The sequence below is a fragment of the Gopherus evgoodei genome, chromosome 6, assembly GCF_007399415.2.
Source record: "Gopherus evgoodei ecotype Sinaloan lineage chromosome 6, rGopEvg1_v1.p, whole genome shotgun sequence".
In the NCBI taxonomy this organism is placed as follows: Eukaryota; Metazoa; Chordata; order Testudines; family Testudinidae; genus Gopherus; species Gopherus evgoodei.
In genome coordinates this window covers 66,599,422-66,617,700 of record NC_044327.1, presented here as the reverse complement: position 1 = coordinate 66,617,700, position 18,279 = coordinate 66,599,422, and positions in this window count along the sequence as shown.

Genomic DNA, 18,279 nt, shown 5'->3' with positions numbered 1-18,279 from the left:
GTCTAACCACTATGGTTAAGAAAGCCTATCACCTTTCTTTTGGCTGCAAAATTGGAGATCAGGATAAGAGGTGGGCCCCACACATATGCTGCAACACATATGCTGCAACAAATCTTCTCCAGTGGTTGAACAGGAAAAGGAAATCTATGCCTTTTGCAGTGCCAATGATTTGGAAAGAATCAACAGATCATACCAGCAATTGTTACTTCTGCATGGTGCCTCCAGTTGGGAAAGGTGTGTCAAAGAAGAAAAAGTGGACTGTGCATTATCCAAACATTCCATCAGCTATATGCCCAGTACCCCACGGAGAAGGACTGCCGGTTCCTGATGCACCAGAATCATTCTCACTTGAGTCAGACGAGGAAGAGGAAGAGGATGAAACTTCTGGTCCTGAACCATCAATGTCACAGGACCTACATTTTCTCCCATCCTCCTCCTCTGAACCACACCTCATAACACAAGGTGAACTGAATGACCTTGTCAGGGATTTGGAACTACCCAAGAGTAAGGCAGAGCTGTTGGGTTCCAGACTACAGCAGTGGAATCTCCTGGCAGGCTATCAGGGCAAATGGAGCCAATCAATGCTTGCAGACTATTGCTGGACAGTGACAAGAGATGCTCAATTTAATTAATACAAGATACAAGCCAAGAAGCGCTGAGTAGACACTGAATAGGACTAAACTATGTACATAATAGTTTTTTACCTTTTGTTTCATAATAAATTTTATTTATATAACCCTTTTACTGATTTTTAAAGTGTTACATAAACAGGACAGGTGAAATATTATCATGTAAAGCAACCATAAACACATGAAAAGACCTAAGTTTACAATTTATGATTAAAACTCTACTATCTACACAATATACATAGACATAAAATGTAAAAACTTAAATATCTTAGAAACAGTAGCCAATCAGTTGTTTTAATTGTCATATTTGAATTCAGCACATCAAAATACATCACATATCACATTTTATCTCTGAAGCAGATGACTTCTCAAAAATTGTAGACCAGTGTAAACAAAATACATTGTGCTTCTTTAGCCTCTTAATATAAGGGCATGTTTTCCAGACCTTTACTCACTGTAGGGTTTTTTTCTGAACTCTTTCCAACTTCCCAAGAGTAATGTACAGATGAGTACATGCCAATGAAATTAATGTTGTCATTTTTGTTCATAATGGAGGACATCCCTTGTTCTGAAAAGGCCCTCTCTGCATGTCAAAATATACTTAATAAAGTTGTATGCAGATGTTATGCCATGCATTCTAATAACCCTAGTACCTATAGTGGTGGTGACAATGTTTTCTACTTAGCTTTTATTGGTTTAACTTTGGAAGTAATCTCCTGGGATCAAAATACAGAGCTGTAGCAGTCTGAGAGATGTATGGATTCTAAGGGGGAGAGGGTAGAAGGGAAGATGATCTTCCTAGTTGTATTTTGTATTCTTCCCAGAATATATTCGCTTGTATTTTTCCATGTTTAATCTGATTTGACTTTCTTCCTGTATATCTGACCGATAGATACCTGTCTGCATCTATTTTCCTCTTAAGAGAGTGCTTGACACCTACCCATGTAGTACCAGTAAACTTAATACGCTTTTTACCTTTTCCTGACTACTAGTGAAGATGTTAAATAAAACTAGGTTCAACACTAATCCCTTCATGCTACATATCCCACCAACTCAACGCAGTTTTTTTCACTGCCTATTGTTTATCTTTCTAGCTGATTTTAGTTTGTGACAAGGCTCATGTGTAAGCAAACCCAAATTAACTTTTCAAGGAAGATGTCAGGAAGCACTATTTTAAAATGTTCCATTTAAACAGAAAAACCCAACAACCTAGCTTTAGTAACATTATTTCGTTATGTTACTGAGGGATAGCACAGACAGTGCACATTACAAGGAACATGTATAATAAAGCTTTTGGCAAGTACTTTTTCAGGATAAAAGAGCATTGAGTCCATTCTCCTAGCAGGGTGATTCCTCACTGGAAGAAGTGATACATTAATAGGTTATTACAGGAGACAAAAACTTTGAATGGTTTGTGAAAGAATTATCTCTAAACATATCCTACTGCGTCGTAGCATCACTATCTGTGGATTTTTAACTAAAACTGCAAGTAAGCGAGTGGATGGTCTGAGGTCATATAATCCTGCAGGTTACATGGCTGATCAGGGTAGTGTTGTAAAAACAAAAGAGAAGCTGATGCAAAGGAGGCTACCATAGAATGTGTCCTGTGCCCTCCAAGTGGGCTGAAGCTGAAAAAGACTCTGGTGGCTACTACCCAGCATTTAGAATTGATTTGCTCTGGTTTTGCAATCTTGTTTTTGACAAGAAAGCAAGCTCTGAGTAAAAGGACTTACATTGGGACACTGTCCTTCCCCAGCTGGAGTGTCTGTTTATAGGTGACTTCCCAAAGCCTATACAATGAGTGTCTGGTAAAAAGAGGCTTACACTTGGATCTTCCTGATTCTTGGCTTCAGGCTCAGTTCACTGGATCATGCTGACTCTGAACAATAATCTACAATAATAATACAATAATCTAAATGTATGAGAGGGGTAATGTAAGCATATGTTCCTTATTTTCAGAAGATCGAACCAAACCCTGAAAGAAATGATTGGTTCAAATTCTCCCCAGTCAAATAACCTTCTTGTCAAAACTCAGGACATAGATTCTGTGAAAACCCACTTTTCAAACATCTCCCTAACATGTCAGATTCTACATTTTTCATATTTTAGCTTTAAGGGCTTATTCAAGACCTAAATCCCATGATTTTAAAAAGTGTGCTTTTATTTTTAGGTGAAAATATATGCTGTTTGATTTGTAAAGTACTTTCAGAGTTATGGATTGAAAATATTGCCTGTTGTATTTTTTAAATGTGACTAGTGTTTCAAGGTGCCCAACTTGAGACACTTTCAAGGGGTCTGATTTTTCAGAAAGTGCTAAGGACCAACCCTCTGAAAATAAGACCCATTAAGGTGTCTCAAGTTGAGCATCTAGAATAGCCACTTTTGAAAATTGTGGCTTATGTAAGTGCAAAGTTTTATATAGACTTAGAGTATTTAGGCTCAGTGGCAATTAGGAATGTGTTCCAAATATTATGCAATTTTTCAAGATCCTTTTGTGTTCTGTAGATGACTTTCATATGAGTCAATTTCTGTAAGAGTTAGGTTTCATTCTGAAATAGATGGTGAATCATAATGTAAGAACATTTGCTTACACCTTGAGCACCACTGGTTAAGGCTCAGCCAATTACCAGAGGCTTCTAGCTTTCAAACCTTCCTAGTAGCTCCACCTCCAACTGCCAGCTACAGCACACGATCCTTCAAACAAACAAACCAAACAGACTGACAAACACAAGCTCAGCACACAGCAAGTAACCCCCAAGCACAAACACAAACACTGCAGACAGTCACTTACCCCACAGATGCTGTATGTGCTCCTCCTTCACCTGGAGAACTCCCTTGCAAAACTCCCTGTTAGCAGCTCCTGTTTGCTAAGCTGTTAGCAAACTTCAGTCATTTTCTTCAAATTTGTTTCTCTGGATCAAGAGGGGAATGCCTGTCAACATTTACGAAAATGTATTTTATTTCTACATGGAATGTCTTATTTTCAAAATTAATGGATCTCTGAACAAAACCATAACAGGTACAAATAAGAACGGGCATGTGAAGAGCATCTCCATGCCATATAGGTGTCACTGTGCCTTAAAGTATGTACCGCATCTGGTGTCAAGAACAATCTGTTTGTCATTTTAAATGGGTTATTTCCAATTCACAACACTGCTAGTCTTTCAGTTAATAACAAAATGTTGTTCCTTTATTTTTTTTATTTTGGTAGGAACTTTTGGAGAAAATTAGATAAATCCAAAATCTAATACCTTTGGAAATGTTGGCAAACCTTCCTCTTTGATAAGTTTTTCCACTATAATCTGAATGATAGTCACATCAATTTCCCCTTCTACTAGCCATTTGTATCAACATGAAGATTGCAGTGGCCTATGAAGAACAGGTTTGTTTCTCTTTTTTAAAAGATAAAGTGGTCCTGGGCCCTTATAAACCGGTCAGCCTAACTTCAATACCTGGAAAGATACTGGAACAAATTATTAAACAATCCATTTGTAAACACCTGGAATATAATAGAGTGACAAGCAATAGCTGTTAGACCCACAACAGTGGTCTCCCTACAGGACGGGGAGCAAGTAGATACCGGACATGGTGTTGGTATATAATACTCTAAATGCTCTTTACTGATTACAAAACAAACCTTACTCCACATTCACACCCCAAACATACTATACCAGAGTCCAAAGGTCAGAATGGTCCCGATGGCCAGTCGAGATTTGTTCTGTCAGGATAAGATCATAAGATGCGGGGAGCCGGCGAAAACCACACCTATAGTCACACAAGACTCTGGATCAATAAACAACTCTCTGATCTGCAGAAATCATAGGCAACCATTTATAGTCCTTTCCGTTGCCTCATCGGTTCTTTGCCTTGGTTTACTAGATGTTTTACCCACACAATTCCAAAGGGTAAGCCGCCAATATCATAGGTGGGCCATTTCCTCCAATTCTTACAATTTTTATCAGTCCAGCTGGTGGTGTTTCCTTTTCTGATTTTTCGTATTTTTCTTGGAACATAAGATTGTTTTTGCACAAATAGTTCTAATAATTCTTGACCTTAAGTTCTTGCTTCGGTTGCTAACTTGCAACGCACATATTCATATCAAGCACGCATCATTCATACTAGGCCTCAATGACCTATAATATATTACATGACTATGTGAATCACAATATAGAGAGAGAGAGAGATCCCAGCATTCCCCCCTCTTGATACATGATTAATGCCATTAATTATTGTATTACTTTATAATTTTGCAAGCAATTCAATTTTATATAGCACTTGCTCCAAAACTTCATTTTCTTATTTGGCAGTATAAACATAACATAATAAAGGTTAACGAAATCATTAATACAAATAATATGACAATAGGATGTAGCATTAAATTTAGAAGCGCTGTGACACTGGGAGACCATCCTTTAAAAACATCATACCAATGAGAAATTGCCAATTCTTCTCCGTCTTTCCCGAATTTTAATATTTGACCATTGTGAATCAAAATGTTTATTTTTCCCATCTGAGCAGACTTAGATACATCTTTTGCATGGTGCTTGGTTTTTTTGCTTTCATCATTTTTTTTCCCTTGTTCCCAATATATTCCCAAGTCAAAGGACCAGTCCACATCTTTTGGTTCCCAAATAATTTCCTTCTCTAAAAATATAGGACCTCGGTAAATACTTCCATTAATAATAACCTCTGTTACATTACATTTACATGACTCAATTGGGCCTGTTTATATCATACTTCCGTAAAATACATGTTTTTCAGTAATTACCACACAAATACACCCATTTCCTAAATCAAACATTCATGTGCCATTAGAGGCTAAATATTGCACAGTACATTGTCCGCTTGAATGGTTCAAATGACATTCCTTTAGGGACCAAGTTAGATGTGAGCACACCCATTTGCATTGTCCCCACTCTTCACAATATTTCATTAATTCTACTAATTTATAATCCCCTTCTTGAATCAAGTGTGTCCCACTTATTTTTATTTGCCATAATTCTCCATTAAAAATTGTTAGCAATACCCAGGTCATTGCTGCTTTTCTTTGCTTCCCTGTGTTGTGTAACAGCATTCTGCCTTTTCACTCTCCCCTCAGAGTTGCTTGATCCCAATTGAACGCCATATATTTCTTCCATCCTGTAATTCATTGATTCCATATATGAGGATCTTTAAACCATTCAAAAGGCCACCGTCCATTACTTAAGAGATTAACCATTCTCTCTTTGTATTTTATCCCATAAATTTGCATCTGTACACATCATATAGTTTTATTGTCAATCTCAGACACACCAAATAGATCTATACTTAGAGACATTTTCAAGGTTTGGGCTTGTTTCAACTGGAGTTCTGCACTTCTTATTCCTTGTTTCAATAATGCACCAAAATGTTGTCACATGTCTGTATAGCCCACAAAATCTTACCTAAAGCTGATGTTTTCCCTTGTAACATCTCAATATCAAATGAGTTTAAAGCTCCAGCTCCAGCACCAGTACTACCTACGATATATTCCCCTATACCACTCTTATTTCATACAGTCCCGTCTCCCCCTGGTTGTTGCCACGCTTGTAATAGAGGCAAGGCATATGGCATACACTCCAGATGTTGTGCACTTATGTTTACTTGCACCCCTTCCAACCAGATTGTTTAATCCACAAGAGTTGGGGCTTCAATTACTTCTTCCCTCCTATATGGGTGCTTGTCTGCCATGATTCTTCATCCAATCTTGTTTACTGGTATCTGATTAATAAACATACAAAACTGACCATATCCCCAAAAATATATTCCCCGATTAATTTTCCTAAAGCAACTCAATCTTATCACACCATATTCCCATAATTTAAGAGTCATTCTATCCCACGTGAGTATTAGCCAGTTCTTATTCATTAGTCACATCTAGGGTGACTACATCAAATCCCAGATTCCAAAAGGTACAGTTCTCATCATAACTAAATCTAAGCATTAGGTGACTTTTCGCCCCTTAGTATGTATAAATATCTCCATTGCTCTTCCAAATCTTTTGGCTTTAGATCAGTGCTTCTCACACGTTTGTACAGTGATCCCTTTCACACAGCAAGCCTCTCAATGAGACCCCCTTATAAATTAAAAACACATTTTTATATATTTAACACCATTATACATGCTGTGGGCAAAGCAGGGTTTGGGGTGGAGACTGACAGCTTGCAACCCCCCATGTAATAACCTTACAACCCCCTGAGGGGTCCCAACCCCGAGTTTAAGAACCCCTGCTTTAGATATTCCCATGTCACATTTTTGCCATCTTCCCACCATATTTCAAATTTTACCTCAAAAGGTTTCTCTTTACATCTGGTTTTGTTTGGCACTGATTTTTGTATTCTGTCCCATGAATAGACAAATGTATTATTGCCTTTGATCTATACCTCCATCCTAGAGAGGCTCCCATATTTATATCCATGTACCCCTAAATTTCCCCAAATATTCAAAAAACATATTTCCATCTTTTTTGAATTATGAGGTTCCTCAATATTGAAGCCACAGCCATGATTCCGTAGGACTAATGTCCAATGCTTCTGGCCATATTTTTCTAAATACCTACACTAACGTCTTCTATCTTTGCTCAAACTCCGGTATTTTTTTTCTTCCTAAAATATAAAGCATGCAACACAATTATTCTACTAAGCACAAAATGCAAAGCTATCATAGGGACTAAACCAATTACAAAAATTGTAGCACCGTATCCACAATCCAAATCCAAGGTCTGTACAGGATACTCTCTGGTGCAATTGAGCATTCCTTTCCTTCTGTAAGATAAACTAAAAGAAAAAGAAAGGGACCATTATTTGATCTTTAGGCCATAACTTTCATTGTGATGTGTGGATCCACTTTCCCTTTTCCCCCTTGTTAATCTGCACTACAGTAGGTGAAATTTTATTCATGATGGAAGGTGGTCCAATCCATTTAGACTCCAGGACATGATTTTTCTATGTTAATTTAAAATACATTACTCTAGCTTCAATTTTCCATAATATACTGTCCTGAGCCACACGAGAATCCACATAGTCTCTTGCTTTTTCAATGGCATCAGTCAGTTTAAATTCCATTTTCTTAAGTTCTATCAGTAACTCCCTTACCCACTGGGTAACTGATACCTCCTCCTCTTCTTCTTCTGGGTACAATAAAGGGCTCCACAATCTCATAGGCCTTCCAAAGATAATTTGCTAAGGCTGGAAGCCAGCACCCAATCGATCACTACCTTGGATTGCCACTAACACCATTGGCAATTTATCATCCAATCTTTGCCAGTTTCTTGTGCTACTTTGCGTAGAGCTTGTTTAATAATTTGATTCATCCTTTCTACTGTCCCTGACCATTGAGGATGATAGGGAGTATATAGTTGTTGCTTTATTCCTAACGTTTTTAATAAACTTTTAATTACTCCTACCACAAAATGTGGCCCATTATGTGAATCAATTACGTTTGGAGTTCCATATCCACTAAACACTATTTCCCACAACTTTTTGGCAGTGGTCTCTTCAGAATGATTTCTAGTGGGAATCGCTTCAACCCATCAGAAAAGGAATCCACTATTACTAATAAATACTGATTTCCCCCTTTGGGTCTTAGGCAATTTATCAATATAATCATTCTACTCCTTGGCCCCACAATTCTTTGGTGCAACAAGGGTCCCGAATTCAGTGGTCTATTCCCATCTGCTGCACACCTTATGCAGCTTTTAACAAAGGTTTCTATGTCCTTTCACACCTTGGGCCTTATTCCAATTTGTTTTACCTTAAAGAGAGTATTCTCTATTCCTTGGTGGGCCATAAAGTGACACAGGTTAATAATCTCTTTTCTTTTAAGTTTGTCAGGTACTCACTTTACCTCTCCTGTTTTCTTATTCCTCACATAGCCACCTTGTGTATTCCAGTTTCCCCATCTTTCCTCAGGTTTAACCTCCTGTTTTATGGCCTGAGCTCTAGTAATTACCATAACTCCCCAAGGTTCCTTTGCTGCTAATTTAGCTAAAGCATCTGCTTTATCATTCCAATATTTTTCATTCCCTTCTAACTTTTGATGACCTTTAATATGTCTTACTCTTAATTTTCCTGGGTGTTTTTTCACCTAATCATAGATAGGTAGATTTCCAATCCTCCTTTTGAACTAATTTTTCCCCTCAGCTGTTTCTCAATGATTCTTTTTCCAAATCCCAGTCCAGTATAACAGTCCTTGTACCACAAAGTCTGTATCCATATAGACATAAAGACAGTCTGCAACATTATTTTTCTGTTTTAAGCAGATCACTAAGAGCTCTGACCTCTGCTCCCTGAACTGAAGACTTACTCATAGAACCAGAAATAGTTTCCCTATCAATTTGTACAGCCACATATCCTGTATATGGCTTAGAGTTCCCATTGTATGAACTACCATCTGTAAACCAAACCTCTTTTTCTCCGAGGCTTCACACTTCATCCACCAGGGGTGCTTCTTCAACTAACTTCGGTTTGGTTTCTGAAAGTGGGCATTCATGCTCTTCTCTTTCCTTCACAAGGGCATATGGTAACATCATTGCTTGTTTGTTATTCTCATAAGTAATATCTCTTCTAGTTAACATCAAGGTCCATTGGCCCATCCTGGTATTTGATACTCCTTTCCACTGCAGTGTCCCTGATAAAATATACTACAGGGGAGAGTGAGGTGTTTGTATTATAATAGGGATTGTGCCAGTAGTCAAAGCAAAAGCTTCAATGGCCCAAACAGCAGCTAAACATTCTCTTTCACGGATCCCAAATTGCTGCTCCCTAGGGGTTAATCTTCTAGGCTTGTATGCTACCAGTATTAACTTCCTGTCAATTTTCTGCACTAATACAGCTGCTAGACTCTGGGTTGCTGCCAACTCAATCAGAAATGACTTATTTATCTCTGGGAATGTCAATGCTGGAGCTTGCCTGAGGGCTTGTTTTAAATTACAGAAAGCATTTTTTCTTGTTCAGGCCCCTACTCCCATTCTACTTTCTTTTTTTAGTAAATACCACAAGGGTCCAGTTACAATGGCAAAATTCCTGATGTGTTTCCTTAAATAGCTAAACCCTTCTAACAATACCCTCAATGCATCAGAATCCTCTGGCCTTGCTATATTCGTTAATAATTTCACCTTTTGTGGATCTACCTGAATTCCTTGTTCCCCTAGGGTCACCCCCAAATAATTCACTCTCCTCTGCCCTAGTTGAGCTTTCTCTTTATTAGCCTCGAAACCTGTTTTTCCTGGATGAGTCTCAACACTTTTTTTAGTCTGTTCAGTCACCTCCTCTTTAGTGTCCCCCCACACAAAAGTGTCATCTACATATGAGGTGACATTCTCCCGATCCTCTTTGGATAATTGATCCAGCATTCACGCCACATGTTGGTACACTATAGCCGGAGCACAATGTAGGCCCTGGGGAATTCTTTTAAGTAAGTACTGTTGTCCCTGAAAAGTAAACCCAAAGCGGGCCCAAGAATCGGGAGGCAATGGGATGGCGAAAAAACAATCTGCTAAATCTCTGACAGAAAGCCGTTTAGGTGCCCCCTGTGTTCTTTCCATTACTTGAGGTAGATCTGCTACTATTGGTGCCATGAGGGGGGTAGCTTTATTAATTTGTCTAAAATCCACTGTCAAGCTCCAATCTCCTGAGGCTTTTAATATGAGCCAAATTATATGTGGAATTCCCCTTTTCAATCATTCCCTGTTGTTCTAATGATTCAATTATTTTCTCAGTTCCTGACTCTGCTTGCACCGGATATTTATATTGTCTCTGTGGTGGCACTTCATTCCCCACTTTTTTAACACATGCTTCAATTTCCCTACCTTGGGAAACTCCTTTACCCATGCATCCTGTTGATCCAGTATAATCTCCACTGCTTCTGCAGCACATATTCTTGGAATGTACCCTGCTGTCAAGATGCCTTCCGTCCAGCCAGGCACATGCCACAGAACTCCATTAGTTAAATCCAAAACTAACCGATTCCTCTTCAAAAAAGCAGTCCCCAATATTATTGGCTCAGCCCCCTGATCTATCTGAAGCATTTTTTCTTTACAACAAAAATTCCCCACTCTCTCTCTGGGTATAGCTATTTCTACTGGATGATGCATTTTTCCTGTCACTCCTTCCCCCCAAAAAGGAGGCTGCTGTAATGATTTCTGACACATATCGAGTCAAATCACAACTTCTATTTACAATATTTACATCAGCCCCACTATCTAATGAGGCATCTTTGGATCCATTATCTCCCACAATGACATTGTCCTAGGTCTCTCATTTGAATCACATCTTAATTAAGTTACCATCTCCCACTCCTGAGGACCCATTTCCAGTGGAAGCAACTTGTCATCGGGGCTTCCCTATAGAGCAGGTTTCTCTGAACCCTCAGCTTGCATAGCTGCAACCTTTTTCTGCTCCTTAAATGTTTCTTCTTCCATCCTTTGCATTTTTTTGCAAATTCATCAGTTCATCTCCCATTCCACTTATCCCTATCTACTCCTCTCAATTTTAAATACCTCCAAACGATATTCTGAATCACATCTACTCCCTTCTGGGGCTCATTTTGATTATTCCACCATCTACTTCCTTGGGGTGAGGGTATTTTGTCCTCTACCACAGCCTCTTCCTATCTCATGGTATCCTGATCTATAAGCGCTCTCATTTGAATATGTTATTGCTTCAACCAAAGGTACTCTGGGTTTCAATCCTTCTACCTGGCTTTCCCCTTTCATCATTCATTGACATATTATCCAGTGCTCCAGGGCATCCATAACAGTTAACCCCTCATCCTTGGCTGCTTGGTTCACCAAATTAGTAGACATCACTAATAAATTTCTATCCAATCCTCCATACGCATCATTCCAAAATTCCCTGTGATTCAAACCATTTGTTGTGATGGTTCCTCATTGTTTTTTTCTAGTCTGGACAATGACTATTCACTTGAAGACATTCTCATCTCATTGGAGAGGTAGCCCCTCCTTGCCTGATTGCTTCTTGGCCCTGTATTTATGTGATGCTGAAGTTGCACCACAGTTACAATTACAATTTTCTGTATATACACACACATCCCTTCATAACCATAACCTGTATCCATATCTCCTAGTTACTATTAAGTTCAGTGCATTACAAGCTTCTGTGATGTACTTTTATAGTGCAATAACACAATCTGAAATTGGGTGGTTTAACTGCTTACTGTGAGGTTTAAATCTTCTGTTCCACCCAGGTCTGGATCCTGACTGTCTTGCTATAAGGATAATCAACCTCTAGAACAGATTTCCAAGGGAAGTTGTGGTATCTCAATCAGTGGAGGATTTTAAGAATAGTTTGGGCAAATACCTGTCAGGGATGGTCTAGGTTTACTTGGTCCTGCCTCAGTGCAAGGGGCTGGACTTGATGACCTCTCAGTCCCTTCCAGCCCCACATTTCTATGTTTCTATAAATAGGACTACTTGAAAAATTTCCACTTAAACTGCTTTTTCAACAGAAAACTGATTTTCAACTAAATGAATTTTTTTCATGAAAAGTGTCTTTTTGTCAAAATTTTCATTCTGAAATGCCATTGTGGTGCCTCATGTGAGTTGTAGTTTCAGTGCCTCGTGTACCCATTAACCTCTATGGGCTTGGTCCCCAGTTAGATTAAATCTCTCATGATCCATAAACACCAGGGACTCCCCAGGGTTACTACAGTATCTTATGTGGTGGTGCATCATAGGACACATAGTCTGGCCCATGATACCAACTCTCATAAGGTACTGTTGACATGTCTGAATCAGAATGTTTGGTTTTAAACTATTTCTGGGCTGTTGATGTTTTGCCAAAATGTCTAAATTTTCCACAGGAAAAAAAATCCCAATTTTCTGACCAATTTTATTTATACATCTTCTTGCTATTCTAAATTAGCCTCAATGGGTCTTGACAATGCTGTTCACACACCAGTTCCACTTTGGCTGTAGGTAAAGGACATAAGGTTTGCAAGATTAGCCAATGCCCCATAAAGTGATATGGTGATTAACTTCTCTGAATCAGTCTAAACCTTCATGATACGCATTCAGTGTTCCTCAATGAACACTATGCAGATGTTCACTTTTAGTCTTGGTGGAAGCCTTTTGTTTCCAAGTATATAGCTGGAAGCCCATGAGATAGTAAAGTTGTTTCATACTGCAAGAAAAGAATTACTCTTTCAGAATGTGGATCTTCTGAGTCTGAATCTGATATGTCATAGCCACATCCTAACAATTTTGAGTATGATTTTCAAAGACCTACATATGAGTTAGACACCCAACTGCTTGTCTCATGTCTCATGGAAGAAGTTGACTTTAGAAGGGACTTGAGAAGCTGTGATGATTTGAGCTCAGTTAGAGAGATAGCAACTAGGGGCTTGTCTACGCTACAAAGTTAAGTTGACTTAAATTCTGTCTAAACTGATGGACAGCCACTTCTGTAATTAAACCACTGTTACACGTCCACAGTATGCTCCTTGTGTCAGCGAAGCATTTCCGCAGTAGCAGCTCTTGCATCGACACAGAGCAATGCACCATGGGTAGCTATCCCACTACTCACTACCATCTACCACAGAGTGTTTTGGGAAGGGTTTGCAATGCCTCATGGGGGTAGGTTCAGTGTCCCATGATGCAGTTTTTCTCAATCTCATCATTCTATGGGCATCCTAGTATGTTTCGCACTGCTTTTCAACTGCCTCGATAACCTGCATGCCAGCCATCTCTGTCAGGATCCTGCACCGCTCTTCAGTAGTGTGCTGAGCGTTACGAACACAATGCACTTTATCTTGCAATATTTCCTGAGCTGTGAGTCTGATCACAGTGCCTTTGTGACTGCCTTGCTGTGTGCCATGGAAACAAACAATTCAGGATTGTAGTTGGCATTCACAGAGCAGCCAAACATGGTGGACCATCGGTTCTGGGTCTGAGAAACAAGCACTGATTGATGGGATCACATTGTTATGCAGGTATGGGATGATGAGCAGTGGCTGCAGAACTTTTGGATACACAAGGTCACCTTCCTGAAACTGTGTGCAGAGCTCGCCCCTGCCCTCCCATGCAGCAGCACCAAAATGAGAGCTGCCTTCATGATGGAGAAGCGAGTGGTGATTACTGTTTGGACACTGGCAACACCAGAATGCTAAAGATCAGTCACAAATCAATTTTTAGTTGGGAAATCCACTGTGGAAGTGGTTGTGGTGCAAGTGTGCAGGGCTATTAATCTCATCCTGCTATGAAGGACTGTGACTCTTGACAATGTGTGGGAAATAGAGGATGGTTTTGTAGCAATGGAGTCCCTCGACTGCAGTGGGGCAATAGACAGCACACACACCCTTATTTTGGTTCCAGACCACTTTGTGACGAAGTACATCAACAGAAATAAAGAACTACTTTTCTTCGGTGTTGCAAGTGCTGGTAGATCACTGGGGTTGTTTCATTGACATCAATGCGAGATGGTCAGGGAAGTTGTGTGATGCATACATCTTTAGGAACACAGACCTGTACAGAAAGCTGCAAGCAGAAACTTTCATTCTGGACCAGAGAATTACTGCTGGGGGTGTGGAAATGTCAACAGTGATCCTGGGAGACCCAGCCAACCCCTTATGCTCATGAAGCCATATACCCACCTCCTTGACAGCAAGGAGCACTTCAACAGCAGGTTCAGCAGATATAGAATGACAGCTGAATGTGCCTTTGGCTATTTGGAGGTTGCTGGCACTGTCTGCTCAGTTAGGACAACATCCCCCTGGCCATAGCTTCCTGCTGTGTGCATCATTATGTCTGTGAAGCAAAGGGGGAAAAGTTTCCATAGGGTGGAGCACAGAGGTCGATCAGCCATCTGCTAATTTAAAGCAGCCAGATACTAGGGCTATAAGAGGAGCTAAACAGGGGGCTATTCTGTTCAGGGATGCCTTGAAAGGGCATTTTAGCACTGAACCACAGTAATTTGTGTCGCTGTAGGGTGCTGGGCCTGGCATTGTTGTGTTACTCGCCCCACCCCGCGATGAATCTTGTAATGATTTCTGTGTGTGTGCTACTATAACAGTGCAAATGCACCTATTGTTATTGTCTGTGAATGTTAGCAGCAGCAGCCACTATATGCCTGAGAATAATAAAGATAAATTCAGTTTCCATAAGTAGGTATGTTTCCATGGGTGTGGAATTAAAAAGAAATCTCTGTAATGCTGAGGTAAACTTCATATATCCAGAGGAAAGTATCTTTAAAGGGAAAGGAACAGGGAATTCACAAGCACATACACAAATGAGGCTCCCACAGCTGGGTGTATGTGCAGCTTTTGCTGTGTGTAATTTCCTGTGGGGTGGAGTGCCTGGGTCACTGTTGTGGCCCCAGAAGATATATGGAATGGGGAGGGGGGGAGTGCAGAGAGGTCCTGTAATAAGTTCTTTATGGGCTGCAGGGGAAGGCGAGCAAACAGGAGAAGCAAGTTCAAAAATTCCTGGGGGTTTAAAAAGTGAAGGGCATGCACATCTGTACCTGGCTGCCTCACAGCAGAGTTCAAAACAGTGACCAAAGCAGTCATGGTGGGGCATAGTGGGACGCCTTCTGGAGGCCACTTAGGTCAATGTAAACAATGCAGTGTCTATACTGACACTGCATCAGCCTAACTATGTTGACCTAAATGCTACACCTCTCGCCGAGGTAAATGTATTAGGTCGATGTAGCGGTCAAGTTAAAGCAGCAGAAGGGATGCTGTAATGTAGAGACTTCTATAGTTAGGTCAATGTAAGCTGCCTTACATCAGGCTAACTCTGTAGCGTAGACTAGGGCTAAGAGTGGAAGAAGCAGTGTTTCTCAGGAGCCACTTTCAACCCATTCTGAGTTGATTCACAGTCCTCAATTGCCTATTCTATTTCTTAAAAGTTTAGAAAGCACAATTAAACTGTCTAAAAATACAGACAAGTGGGTTTTTCAAAAGTGCTCAATTTTGGTCTAATTCATATAAGAAAAGCACAATGCAGGACAGAGTAAACCAAAGAACAATGTGTGTAACAGACCTATGAAGCTATTTGTTAATTTCCTTAGAGAAGTGAGCAACCTGACAAAGAGGCAAAAATGGCTTTAATGGATGTTTTTAATATATAGCAAAGTCAAGAATGAAACTTTGCCTGTATGTAAGGAGCTTAAATGAGTGTGGGAGACAGTATTGTCTACTTTTTCTCATATTGTAAAAAGGAAAAAAAGAAGCTACAATTTGATAATTGTTGAGTAACCAGCCTAAAATTTTCTGTTTTACTGTATAATTTGGTAGTGGGCAGGTAAATTGCTCATCGCATCAGACCTTTGTAAGTATAATCTTAGCAAAAAAAAATAATCAATGAGTCATTCAGCTATTTTTGTTGGAGGGATGATAGGTTTCCATTCAACTTAAGTGATTTGTCATCATTTCAGGTGAAACTGTTGTTTTTAACTTTGCTTTATGCTTATTTTGGTTACACAACAACTATCATGATAGCATTGCCTGTTTTCTGCTCCTCTGAATGTAGGAGGAACCAAACCCAAAAGGAACAGTGTCTTAGGTTACAGCCCCAAGCCCTTTTAGCCAACAGACTGAAAAGATGTGTCTCTAGATTTTTCAGTGGTCACACTGTGCTCAAAGGCTACTGCTTGGATTTTTTGCCCCTGCCTGCTCCTCTTTCTTTCTCTCTATTTCTTCTTATCTGTTCTCATACCCATATCCACACACTTCTGGTGACAATACCCAGTGGAACCTGCTGCCCAATTGGTGCTAGTTTCTGGACAGATTCTATTATGCCTTGTTTTAGGTGTGGCTAGGGTGACCAGACAGCAAATGTGAAAAATTGGGACGGGGGCAGCGGGTAATAAGAGCCTATATAAGAAAAAGACCCAAAAATAGGGACTGTCCCTATAAAATCGGGACATCTGCTCATCCTAGCTGTAGTGGGCATGTTCACATATCAGTTTGAATGAGATGATAACACAACCTATAACAAGGTTTCACTCTGCTCAAAATAATGTTATTTATGGAAGGTTGTCCAAACTGCAACCTGTAGATGTTGTGGCTCCTAAAACTCTATAGTAACATCATTGCTCCCTTTTAATACAGATGTTTGACCTATGATAGCCCTTGTACCATATTTAATCTGAGCAGTTTGTAGTCTGTTCCATTTAATTCAAACATAGCATAGACATCAGGCTCCTGTCCTGCCTAAGTTTGGGCAACTGTAGTGAGGTGGTGTGGTTCCCTGCTGCCCCGGAGGGGGAAGAGCCCATCCGGAGGCCGGAGTGGGCAGAGGTAGGGAGCTCTGAACCCGCCCCTCAGAGAGTCAGGTAGCGACCCAGAAGTATAAAGGCTCGCCCTCAGAGCTCAGTAGAGGCCCAGCCGCTGGAGAGACCAGACGTTCTAGCCCAGCCCGCGACTGGGAGACCCCCGCGGCCTAAGGCAGCCACCCAGACTTGCCAGGCCTGCCCGGCGCACGCTATCCGGAGGAGTTGCTGGACCTGCCCTGCTCTCGTTACCCAGAGGAGTTGCCAGGCCTGCCGATCAACCCCTTCCCCGAAGAACCCATGGTCCTGGATCCCCCGGAGGCCAACACCAGGACCCAGGTAGGCCCCGAGGAGGAGTGTGGAAGTAGCCCGGGGGCAGCTGACCCCAGACTGGCTGCAGCACTGCCAGAGCTTGTGTTGGTGTGTTGCGGCCAGGATCCCCACTGACAGCAGCGGGTCTTCTGCCGCTGCTACAGCCCCAGGCTGGGACGCAGTGGAGTGGGAGGGCCTGCGTCCCCCCTGCCACCCAACTTGTGAGTGGCAGACTCCCCCTCTCCCTGGCCTGAGGAGGCTGGGACCTATTGTTGTTGCTCAGCCCTGCCTGAGGGCCAGAGCTCCTGACTCAGCGTTTGATGCCCTGCCCTGACCTAGGGCCTGGGCTTAATACTCGTGTACTTACTGCTCAGCCTTGCATGAGGCCCTGAGCTCCTGACTCAGCATTTGTTGCCCCACCCTGACCTAGGGCGCGGGCTAGCTACAGTTTGTACCGCTATTTGCCCAGTCCTGACTGAGGGCCAGAGCCCTGACTTAGCATTGTTGCCCTGCCCTCAGCCAGGGCCAGGCTTACCATGTTTCTTCTGGTTACAGCAAGGGCCACCGAGGGAGACCCCATGGCTGGACGAATTCCCCAAGCTCAATTGTGGGTGATGAGCAGGTGTGGCTCCCCGCCACCCCGGAGAGGGTCAAGCCCCGGCAAACCCTTGTACACGAAACCAGAATTATAGTTAACTTGATTGTTTACTTGTAATGTTTTAGCTAGCTAATACTGTATTTAGATTATCTAATATAAGAAATTTTTATTGGAAGTGGAAGGGGAAGCATGCAATTGAGATGATAAAAATACTGAGTGAAATTCAGTGGAGCCAGGGTTTTACCGCATTATCTTAACATTTTTCAAGTTTCAGAGGTGTAAAGTAGAGATGGACCCATGCCACAAAGTTTGAATCTGGAGCTAGATACATATTTTCTCCACCTGTCTTATTCAGCGTAGATTCTTGGGTTTGTTCCTTCCTATGGGAGGGCAAGGTCAGAGAAATTCATTTTAAATTTCAGTCTCAGAGTGGTGAGATTCATGGTTGTTCTAATCTCTTCTAGGACTTGGTTCCACAGTCATGTTCTAGTTG